General features: G+C 42.2%; 1 protein-coding gene across 2 annotated transcripts in view; it reads left to right on the forward strand.

The window, feature by feature from the left end:
* The window catches only part of LOC117428856 (neurocan core protein), a 66,184-nt gene continuing 53,780 nt past the window's right edge, over positions 1-12,404 (forward strand). Inside the window, exon 1 of one of the 2 annotated variants that reach the window (XM_059015007.1) lies at positions 1-370. The gene's annotated coding sequence lies outside the window, so the exon portion shown is untranslated. The remainder of the gene's footprint in view (positions 371-12,404) is intronic. The other variant, XM_059015005.1, reaches the window with a different exon arrangement.

Below are 12,404 nucleotides of genomic sequence, written 5' to 3' on the forward strand. Positions count from 1 at the left end.
TTGATTTGAATAGGGTCTTCTGCAGAGAGTACCGTTGTCTGTAGATGCTCTTTTGTTCATCAATGCTGCTGTAAGACCGGCTTCTCCCGGCGCCGCTGCTACATGTCAGTGCACGTTTGACTCGAATCTGTCTTTGCGGGCTGAAATGTGCTCTCTTGTTTCGTCTCCCTCTAGCATTTTTTTTAAAAAACCGTTGACTTTTCGAATTACAATTTCCCGTATCCGTTTCTGTTTTCAATGGTTGTCAGCACCTCGCGGCACACCGGGACACCTGCGCGACACTCCGGTGTCTCCGAGTCAACAGAACAGACCTGCGATATATTCCACATTCCTTTAGAGTCGAGGAAGAAGACTCCTTTGCATCAATCAGGTATGGATGCGTTTTTATAGAGAGAGTTACCTCTATCTCGACTTTCTTTATCTGTGTCATTTTATTATTTCATGTGACGACACCGCTAATAAACAAAGCGAAAGGTATCGGCACATAAGGTTACTAATTCCAATGCTGTCTGTTTGAGGGGGTTTATAACACTGTTTTACAAATAATGCCAAGAAATTTAAAAGTGCTTATTGTTGCTGGATTAATGTTGTGTTCTGTCCGTCTGCACAACCCTCCCATTTAAATTTGTAGAATTTGTAACACAGAATATATAGATGCGTGCTGGCACCGTGTTGTTTTGTGTAGTTCTCCTTTGTATACAGTTGAAGGGGACTTTTTGTTCGTTTGAAAAGTTTATATTTAATAAGTGTCGGTAAGCTGGTTAAATACTATACGCGCTGTACCTGTATTGTACTTCGTTGAAGCCAAAGGAGCTAGTGGCTGTGTGATGACGGTATGCCAGGTATTATAATACTGTGTTTGTGCTTATTACAAATAAAGGAGGCAAACAACGGAAAAAGCGAGGGACGTGGAAAAAGCAATAGTTAGAAAAGGGGATATAATAGGTATGAATTCTATAGAGCCTATGATGAATGAACAACATCGGCAGATGCCTGGAAGAAAAAGCTACATACAATGAACGTGGGAAAAAAAGAAAACTCATTACAAAAATAAATGGAAAAATCTTTCGAATAGCAAAATTCAAATTCACTCAACTGCTTGTAAACTGAATTGAAGACATTGTGGAACGGGGAGAAAAACTAATGGGAAATGCAATTGAAACTTGAGAATAGGTCATTAGGACCAACTCCATAGCATTTTATTAAAACCCAAGCAGGGGGAAGCGATTACAATTGACTTGGTGTTTGCATTCCAGTTCAAATGAATCAACAGGACGGAGGAGGACGCAGGACAGTGCAGTGATCACTGCAGGACAATTCGATTAGTATAGGAGAAGCCACTGTGTTACTCATAAATAACAATCCCAGCATAAGCACCACTGCTGCCCAGCATGTGAAGGATGGTTATGGGGAAAATGTCAGGGAGACAAACAGGTCCATCAGTTTAGACTTGGCTGGAGGACAGCAAACAACTTTACAGCAGATCTATCTATCTATCTATCTATCTATCTATCTATCTATCTATCTATCTATCTATCTATCTATCTACCTGCATGTCTGTCTGTCTGTCTATCTGTCAATCTGTGTCGGTCTGTCTGTCTGTCTAGCTGATTGTGTGTCTGTTTATCAACCTGTCTGTCTGTCTGTCTGTCTGTCTGTCTGTCTGTCTGCCTGCCTGTCTGTCTGTCTGTCTGTCTGTCTGTCTGTCTGTCTGTCTGTCTGTCTGTCTGTCTGTCCCTGAAGATGCATATGATACAATTAATGGTATACTAAATACTGTATAGTGGAAACTATTATTTGACCTTGTTCTTGTGTTTTGCAAAGCGGGTGTCTGTATTCCAGTTGAACAGAACAGTGTATTCTTTTTGCTTGAAGGCATTAGCATGGTATGGATTTGCTGTAGTTTTTGGTACTGCAGAGAAAGCCAAGCTCTGCTCACTCCAGCGGATCAATGGAAGAAAGGTCTGCTCCCGGCACACATGCATCTTTATTACTGCATTTTTTTCAGTCTCAGGTCTCCTTGGATTACTGCCAGCCTCATAACAGCCTCCAATCAGCGAGATCAGAGAGATGCTTTATAGCTGTAATGAATTTAAAGCTGGTGAAAGGTGCTGGATTGACTGCACATAGACTTGAGGGACATTGTTAATCCACTCAGCAGATATGACACAGGCAGCTGCAGGTGCAGAGCAGACACTCACAGCTGAGCCTGAAGTTCCCTTTGTTTGACTGACTGACCTGAGTTAGTGGATCTGTTGTTCTTCTCAGTCTTAGGGCAGAAGAGACGATTGGGATGTGGCCCACTGACAGGTTTGAGGAAGCACCACTATGGCCACTTGGCTTTCAGTAGAGGAGCAAGGGGTCAGGTGAAAGGGAGTGTAGGGGTGAGCGGGCATGTTGGGCCGTCGGGGTCTCAGATTTCTTTAGGGAAGGTGTGGAAGGAGGTCATGGATATAGTTGGAAGGTCCATTTTGGGGAGTCAGGTAGACTGGAGCACCTCTACTAGATATTGTCAGAAGGTGATTCTTTATTCTAATCTGGCATTTCAAGAAAATTGAAGTAAATGGCTAATTGGCCAATTTTGAATGGAAAATATAAAGAAAGAAATCAAGTTGGCAAACATTTTGGCTAATGCGTTCATCAGTGCTCCTGGGTCAAATCGGTCAGGTGATAGGCAAAATATTCCTTCTGTGGTTTACTATTGCTCGATTTCTATTTTAACTCCCCGGTATTGAAAATGTGACACCAGGCATCATCCAGCCACTCTGCTGGGAGACTAACAGGATCCAGACTGACCCGGGTCAGCAGAGAGCTCAGGGGCACCAGTTCAATCTCTGCACGCCCCCCCCCCCCCACCCCCCCCCCCAACTGGATCAATGGCTTATTCAAAGAAGTGTCCGTCAGAGCTCTGGAGGTCACTTTCTTGCACCTGATCTGCTAACAGCTCTTTCCATTTGCTACTCAAATGGGCTACAAGATCTGCCTGACCATCCACTTAAGACTTCACTTATTCTGTACATAGCTTTGAATACATACCATACCATACCATACCATACCATACCATACCATGCCAATATCATTTATATAGTGTCCTTCATATGCAAGCATCCCCGGGCGCTTTACAAAAACCAACAGCAAGCGAAACTACTCGCTAGTGAAAGGCCAAATCAAAGAGATACATTTTGAGTTCAGATTTAAAAACACGGACAGAATCAGTATAATGAACACTACCCTGCCACTATTATAATAGTCTTACAGGGACACACCACTGATTAGGCAATGCTTTAATCCTAATGAACTAAAATTAGATTTATTTCAAAATGATGAAATGGGGTCCTCGGCTGAATCAGAAATGTAATTAGTTCTATCCTAATCCGAGACGATCACGCTGCTGTTTTTTTTTCTTCTTCAAGCATATCAGTTTTCTTTGTGTTTAGTGCGTGTCTGTCTTCACGTAACAGATATTAATTCCAATTTGTATTAAGAATGTTGTACTAAGCAGCTCATCTGCTTCCCAGCCCATAGACCATGTCATAGATTATACTAGTTAATTAATTAACACTAAAGACATGAAAAGCTGTTCTTGCCCTTTAAAAAAAAAAAGTATTCTGTAAAGGCGCTGGACAAAAAAAAGAAAACCCTTGCCCAATAGCTTCCAGTTCTCCTCTTTGGTTCTGTAAAATCTTTGATAACAAATAGATGCATGTCTTATTTATTCTGTGTAAATCTGCTGTCTTGCCTATCTTGACTGGAACTGACTTGCAGCCGCGATATCTGATATACCACGGAGCATATCTCAGGGATTTTAATTTGCCTGTCAAACAGATATGTAATACACTGCTTATATACACCAAAGTGTGTGCTGCATATATATTTTTTTGTCCCGCGCCAGCATTTGCAGCAACACCTACAGTAGCAGTTTTACAATTCCCTCTCTTAGCTGAATGGAAGCACTGTCTTTATTTGAAAAAATGAAAAGCTATTAGATTGTGCTTTCTTCTGTAGCTCAGTTATTCTGAAATAAACTAAAGTGCTGTCTACCTTAACTAAATTTATTTTAATATTACTGAAAAGGCTCTGATTACATTTGATTTGTGACACCACTACCCTTGTACTGTCTATAAAGGAATGCCAAAAATGACAAAAAATCTTACATAACTGAGTGCAATTATCCTTTCAGCTTGCTGCATTCAATAAAATATACATCCACAAAACAGTGCATGGCTAACTGAACCACTGCCAGCACTGAGGACAGCAGCTCATCTCCATTTATCCACAGAGCTTGGTTAGAAAAAGCATTGGCAATGTGAGTGTCCCCATATTGGCTTGCTTTCTCTTTGGGGGAGAGGGAGGGAGAGTTCAGTCTCCATGCCTCAAGCCTGCCCAGGACTGGAGGGAGCACCCTTTCTCTTAGGGAGGGAGGGAGGGAGCAGTTCAGTCTCCATGCCTCAAGCCTGCCCTGGGCTGGAGGGAGCACTCTTTCTCTTAGGGAGGGAGGGAGGGAGCAGTTCAGTCTCCATGCCTCAAGCCTGCCCTGGGCTGGAGGGAGCACTCTTTCTCTTAGGGAGGGAGGGAGGGAGCAGTTCAGTCTCCATGCCTCAAGCCTGCCCTGGGCTGGAGGGAGCACTCTTTCTCTTAGGGAGGGAGGGAGGGAGCAGTTCAGTCTCCATGCCTCAAACCTGCCCTGGGCTGGAGGGAGCACTCTTTCTCTTAGGGAGGGAGGGAGGGAGCAGTTCAGTCTCCATGCCTCAACTGAAAGCAGTGAGTTTATAACAAAAACTCAGAACGAGACTCAGTTAATGCATTGTTATATTTACAGTGTCTAAGATCTCTAAGGCCTGGATGATTTTTTCCCCCCCAAAAGAACCGATTATTTTAAGTTATGTTTTGCACCCGCCTGCGATTCCGATTGCTTTAATATGCACCAGTGAGTCTGAGCAGGGAATGAAATGTTCAAATCGTCCAACAGCAGGCAATCCTTTAGATGATGAGGAATAGCAGTCTGATATTGCTCCCCGTCTCTCCGTCTTGAAATCGCCCTACTTACACAGCGCTGCCAATCTCAAAATGTAGGAGGCAGTCTTGGCGAGATCTGCTTTTAGTCATTTGAATAGATTTCAAACAGCAGGGATTGCAAGCGCAATGTCCCGTGAACATGCCTCAAGTGTAATAAAGCACAGTGAAAGCATGGTAAAGCACAGGCTAGCATTGCTAAGAGAGGTATGGCACACCATATAAAAAAGAATTCATTTTCATAAGGGTTAACTCAAATAAAATGAAGTTTGATATTTATGATTCTATGATTCAGTTTGGGAATAAGGCTGTGGGTTTCTGGTTTGGCTGCATTAGTATAAATAACAAGCAGGATTATAACCATTACCCTGCTGCACTTAACTGCTGTGTGGGGAAAACCAATGGAAAGTGGTCAGCTGTGATGGGCTCTGTGGGTATCTGTGCTTTGACAGCTTTCATCTAATTAGTTGCATCTAGTGAAAGTCACTCTGATCGCTTCGTGCACTGAGCAGAGGTCAGCGAGTCATGTGACTCATTAGAGGACACCTCCCTGTTGTCAGAGTCAGTAAGCGTAGCTCTGACCGGGTCAATTTACAATGATTTTCTCTGGCATACCTCGTTCCTGCTTTCCCCATATGTTTAATTAAAAGCGTTTTTTGCCGTATTTTTAATTACATTTTTATCAATTGCCTAAAGCAAACTGGAATGGTCTGCAATGCCGGCTTTTCAGCCAAGTTTCGGTAATCCTCAGATGTGGCTGCAGCTCAGAAAGCTCTCTGGGATGTGTTTCAGATTTTTAGAAATCTGTTCTCTCCTCCAGGATCTTCCAGAGAACTCTATATGGAGCAGGCCTCTCCTGCATTGAGAGTCCCTCAGTGCTCTGTGTGACTCGCATGTCTCAGTTTCAGGAAAGCAGGACGGCTTGCCATTAGGTGGACGCAGGGCGGCACACAGGGGGGACTCTTCATGGATCCGTACACTGCTCTGTAGTGTGGAACTTACAGAGACGTACAAATCCGAATTTTACCAGAACGATGATCAGAGGAACAACGACAATGTAACTGAAGCTGAGAAACATTTCAGCTGCAATATAAAGTGGGCTTTATGATTTGATGCCTCCATGCCATGGAAAACGCAAGGATCATGCCAGGAGCATGCGAGAACATCAAAGTTTAAAGCAAGAATTATGCAAGGATGATAACAAGGATATAGAAGGATTTCATGCAGGCTTATGCTTGGATGATGTGAGAGATGCACCGATCACAAAAGGGACCTGCAAGATTTGAACTAAGAAAAAAAAAAAAATACGACCGCAGGGATTATGCAAGTTTTGTGCATGGTATGCATGGAATCCGTCCTTCTCTTTGTAACTTTTTTATCGTCTTGCATGTCTTGCTCCATCCCAGCATAATCCTTTGTTTTGTATGAGTGGTCATCCTAATCTTGTTTGGCCAGGCGTCATGACTCATTTATCCACAATGGTAGCACAAAGTGTACTGTAGATTTCTTTTTTCAGTTTTTTCCATTACAAAAGTAAATCAAACTCTGCATGATGTTGCTATTAAATTGGTCTTCACTGCGTAACCCTGTATTGCTTTGATTTGCCTTAAGAGCAGAGCCCTGTTCCACAACAACCTATAAAGTTTAAAATGAACTGCGGCCATTTAATTCAAGAGTTGTTTTTTCCTTTAACATTGTGACCCAGTTTTGAGAAGCGGCATGGAGCTTCACTCTCCTGTCCTTACCTACTGCAGTCAAGCTAAAACACTGCATCTTATTGTACAGAGAGCATGGGAAAGCCATCTGGTCCCAAACAACCATACAACAAAACGACTTGGAACAGGGAGATGCAGCTTTCATATACCACAGCATTCATCTCAGGGACAGAGATCTAATACATTGTCCAACCCTAACACCTTAGTGAATGCTCTTGAGATAATTCCACATATAGTATTTCCCCATTGAAATTCGAGGCTTCAAGATTTATTTCCTATTTTTGACTTCATTTTGACCAATTATGCCTGCCACCATGCTACAAGTTCACTTCCTTGTTACAGTTAATAGGATCCCACTCTCCGTGCTTATATACGGGCAGCTATACAGCCTCACGTCGAATGTACCATTTAATGTAAATGCTGTAAACTAGAACTTCTTCTTTCCTTCCCAGCTCTTTACCTGGTGCAGTCCTTTAGGAATCCTTTGAGGACTGCAACCTTGCACACCTTGCAGATAAATGGTGTCTGCTAATCGTGGGGTTTTGAAAGATCGTGGAGGTGTAATGAAAACCTGAGGGGGCAGGTGTAACAGTCCTTTGTTAGCGGCAGTCAGAGACGGCTTATCTGCGCTATTAATTTAAACCTCAGGGTCCAAGGCAGAGTCTACGTCTATTCCGTGCTCGCGGATCGAGTGCAGCGCGATTAACTTAAATGGTTTGCTGATGATTCTTTCAAAGTAGCATTTGCTTTTCCCCCTGTGGAAAAAGAGTAACAGAGACATCTGTTGTATTCATTTATTTTGTATTCTCTCATCAGATGACTTTCTGCACAGAGCGCACACGGTCCTCCTCCTTGGAATAACTCAGTAACAGGACTTCTCTGTGAATGTCTGCACTGATGGTGTGAAAGCCGTTGTACACGTTTAATGAGCAGACGTGGTGGGGGTTAGAGATTGTTATTCTATTCAGTAATAGGCACAGTAGTAGAAATGATGTTAGACTATTAGGTAAGTTTTAAAATAAACGTGCTCCTGTCATGCAGAGAGATTTGTGCCTGCTGAAAATTCCAGTAATGAACTGGTGACCAGTAAGATTTAGGAACTGGACCGGGAACACATGTTCAGTATTTTTCTACTGGTCACCCAGCTAGTTTATTAATAGACGCACAGTTGAACAGCACTTAGATGAATTAAATAAACACAGAAGAATGGAAGCTTTGAAATTTGCTACAAACTGTATTCCGACAGAAAAAAAAAGTTAAAGGACAGAACACAGTTTTCTCTTTGAGGTCGACACAATCTGCGCCATTGTCCTATCCTGAATGCTCTATCAGAACATCATTACTGTGTCAACATCTGGGAGATCTAACAATCAGTGGGTTTTTTTTACTGGTACAAAGGCAGCTGATTTTGCTGCTTCCAGCAGCTGCACAAAACAAATTGCTAACTACCTTTGTCTAAACAGCCCATGAAATATCAAGATTTCTCTTTCTTCAGCCCTAATGTTACTGACAGCAGTCTGTTGGGGGTTTCTCAGTGGCAGTAGAACACAATGCAGCTGTTGACAGTACATTTTCTACTGCCTTCAGTCACTTTGTTAACATTTACAAAGATGTGGAAGAGAAGCACGGGCATTCACAAAGCAACAGCACATCACAAAGGAGCGGGAAGATCCAGGATAGTCTCGGAAGAACAACGAAGCGTCAATCAGACCTGGAGCAGCAAACATGAAATGTGATCCCAGCAGTGAATCTGATCCTGATGGGAATGTGCTGTGTGCTTTTCAACCTGATCCCGATGGGAATGTGCTGTGTGCTTTTCAACACACAACAAACTTACTTACTTACTTACTCTTTAAATGACATGTAATGTGAAAATAAATGTAACGTAAGAGTATATGAAACCTGTGTAATTATAGAAGGTGTTAGTATTTTTGACAATACTAAATTAAATAAGACATGCCTTATCGTAACAGCACAGTGGAGAATAGGGCCTAATGTTACAATGCTAGAAGAGCAAATATTCGCTATAAAATAAGTATATGTGTTTGGTTGCATCATTACATTTTAATAATAACTAGCCATAGCAGTTGCGTCAAATTGTATGTTTGACTGCACACTGCTCCGTGTGGAAGATAGAAAGAGGAGACAGCAAGTGTCTTGGAGATGAAATGGTTAAAATCATTGTCTTGCCGTAGCCCTCTACCTTCCTTCTACCCTTTGCCCCCAAACCAATTTCCATTCCAATTCCATGCCCCAGGTGCACCGCCCAAAGCAGATTGGGTCGCTCTGCACTGTGTTCAGCGGAGCATGCAAAGCAGGAACAATGATTAATGTGCCTCACTTCCGCAATCTCATTTATTGTATGCACCGACTCTATTGTATATTAACCACACTATCAACAAAGGGCACTAATGCAATAACCAGCAGATTAATAAAAACGTTTACGGAATTCAAAACACGTCCATTTGTATCAATTAATTGCAGGAAGGTATTCTTGATTCATTGATAATTGCTTCATTTTGACCTGCGCAGTTATTTACAAGGCGTTAAGCTTCATGCATCTTCTTCCCAACATTATAAGCAACATTAAACATGCATATCATGTACAGGAGCTGCCTGTGCTTGACCCATTGTCGGTTGGATAGAATCTCACAACAAATCAGATTCGGACAAGCTGTTCCCAAGGAGTAGCCTTCCATAGCCACTCAGGTAGACTGGGAGTTGCAATGTGTTTGGTTCCCTTTTAGGCTATTAGCGGAGATTAAAATGGTCTTGCAGACTGTGCAGCTCCCTTGATCACCTGTGCAACGACACCAACACAAACGGACTGGGGATTTAACAAGAGCCTCAACTCCCCTCCCCCCGCTGTCAGAACCCACTTGATAAAGGGACACAGGGTGCTCAGCAAAGCCTAGATGGGTCTCATTGTACGGCATGTGCAGCCTATTAAGGAGTTGCACCCTCCTGTCCATCTGCTCTCTGACGACCGCTGCTGCTTTTGACAGCTGTGTATTATGCTAATATGTGGGTTTATGAAATATATAGCAGACCATGATAGTGACGTGATACACATCCAAAATTTCTTTAGATTAATTGAATCACACAGTTTGCATCAGATGGAAATAACACCACATTAAAATGAGCTATACTGCTGAATTATTCTTATTTAACTATATATTATAATATGTCTGTGTGTGTATATATATATATATATATATATATATATATATATATATATATATATATATATATATATATATAGTGTAGTATAGTGTGTTGTGTAAATTAAGCTGATTTCAGCCCACTCAAGGTCTGAACTTGTGTACAAAAAACAAGGCAAAGACATATATTCTAACTGTATCTGAAATGTAATCAAATACAGGTTTTATTTAAAATGCATCATGGTATACCAAATAACTTCACATTCAATACTGTCATTTTTTTACGTAATTAAAAAGCTGCCTGAAGCTTTTGTAAACCAGCAGCCTGCAAGTATGTGGCAGGTTTTATAAACACACATGTCGGGCTCAGGATCTACTCTGTGCGTTCTGTTATCTGTGATATATAAACAGGAGTGACTGCATGAACACTGAATCACTGTGACAGGATCTCGAGCGCTCTGTGAAGTACCTCTCTGTTCTATTTGAGACTTTGTTTAATGTTTAACATTGCCCGGCGCATCTCGGGAATGATGAATGCCCCACAGATTGCATCTGAATTGTTTCTAATTGATTTACGACTTTATTTGAACTATCTGTTTAAATTCAATTACGTGCAACTGCAGGGGTGCGTGCCAGGCCAGCCAACTCTCAAATTGAGAGTGCGGAGGGAGCAATCTGTGATCTGTGCTACAAAAAAAAAAAAAAACAAGAGAAGGAAAATACAAAATCTGTATCAGTGTTGGAAGCACAAGCCCAACCCTTCCCCTGCTGCAGTGTACCGTGATGAAAGCACAGCAAAGTGTAGCACAGAAGAACTTCAGAAATGTACAAATGTGAGGAGGACATTCCTTAGGTTCCTAGTAGCTGGTTGATCTCAAAACTTGGGTCAGGTCTTAAAAGATCCTGAAGATTCAGCACCAACCACATGGCTAGGGAACCCAATCCATACCCTCAGCTGTGTCCTATACTGTTCAGTGTACAATTCATTTCTAACTGCGTCCTCTGGTCCTGGCTTTATCAACCCCCCCCCCCCCACCCCCCAACCCTAATTCTTCTTTGTTCTGGGATAAATAATTTCAACTCCCTCAGTTTATTTTCGCAGATCTTTCCTTTGAGCCCAGGGGTTAGTCTGGTTGCTCTCCGCTGGACTCTCTCAAAGGCCACAGTGTCCTTTTTGTATTGTGGGGACCAGTAAAGCATCGCAAAATCATAGTGAAATCAGGGTAAAGCATGACCCTGGCACTGGAATGGATTACCAGTGTCTAATGGTTTGTATCTATAATGTATCTGTTTCAGCTGCAGCTTGAACTGCTGTTATAATCCAGCTCTCCCCCCACTGAGGCGAGCTCGCCTTTTCCTTAGCAACCGTTGTTCTTCTCTGTTTCTTACGCTTCCAAGAACCCCAAAGCTGCAGACATCTGCAAAATTTCACGTGTCATTAGGTGCTTTAAGTCTGATGATTTAACACGCAAACATGTTTAAATACCACCAGAGGGGATGAGCACACAGCAGGGCGTTCTCTCTGTCTCTCCCCCCGCCCCTGTCTCTCTCTCTCTCTCTCTCTCTCTCTCTCTCTCTCTCTCTCTCTCTCTCTCTCTCTCTCTCTCTCTCTCTCTCTCACCATCCTCCCATCTCTTTTGAACACTTCTCAAGCTCCTTTTAAATTATACAGGAAGCCTTTCTCATAAACCACCAAAACATTCTGCATTTGCTGTATATCCTTCATGGTTGTTCTTTCCAGTGGATGCTTCTGGCTGGTTTGTTTCTTTATTTATCAAGATACACAAGGCCACAGGAGTCCAACAGGCTGTGGGGTGGGCTGGAAGCTTTGTTTTCTTTCTTTTCAGCGCTGTGAAAGCTGCCGAGAAAGATTCCCCTCACTGCCAGTCAGCTAGCCTGCCTGCCCTGTTGTATCTATTCTCTGTACTGTTTAAAACAGCTTAAAACTACTTACATTTAAATATTTGAGTTTTCATTTCTGCTTTGGTCATTTTATTGGGTGCACTATTTCTTCCAGAAAAAGAAAATCATGCTTATGACGATTTGGGGTAAATGGTTTTGAGAACCAAGCCCTAATAGATAACACTGCTGTTTTTCAGTGTAGATGTGTGTTTTATCTGGGCTCTCACATCTTTAAATCGTACCCAAAGGTGAATTGGCTGGTTCTTTCTACTGTGGTAGAGTTTTTACAATGTGTTGAGGCTTCCTGTAAGCTGCTCAAATCAAATAACAGCACAGATGGGAATCACAGAGTGAGCTGGACCTCTGCAGCTACAAAGTACAGTAAACAACATCTTTTGGGGTTTAAAGGACGTGCACCAGTTTAGTTTTCATCAGTTAAAACCTACAATAAGCAGCCCTAATAAAGTTTACCATGGCAAATGCATTCATTTATTTTGCAGTTACCGTATATTTACTGCACTTTACCATACTTAGATGTGAATTACCATGCTTGCTTGTTTTTACTGTGCTTCACTAAGCAGCTACCTCGGGGATGATTTGGGCAGCAGTGTGG

This window comes from Acipenser ruthenus, chromosome 49 (assembly GCF_902713425.1).
Source record: "Acipenser ruthenus chromosome 49, fAciRut3.2 maternal haplotype, whole genome shotgun sequence".
Classification (NCBI taxonomy): domain Eukaryota; kingdom Metazoa; phylum Chordata; class Actinopteri; order Acipenseriformes; family Acipenseridae; genus Acipenser; species Acipenser ruthenus.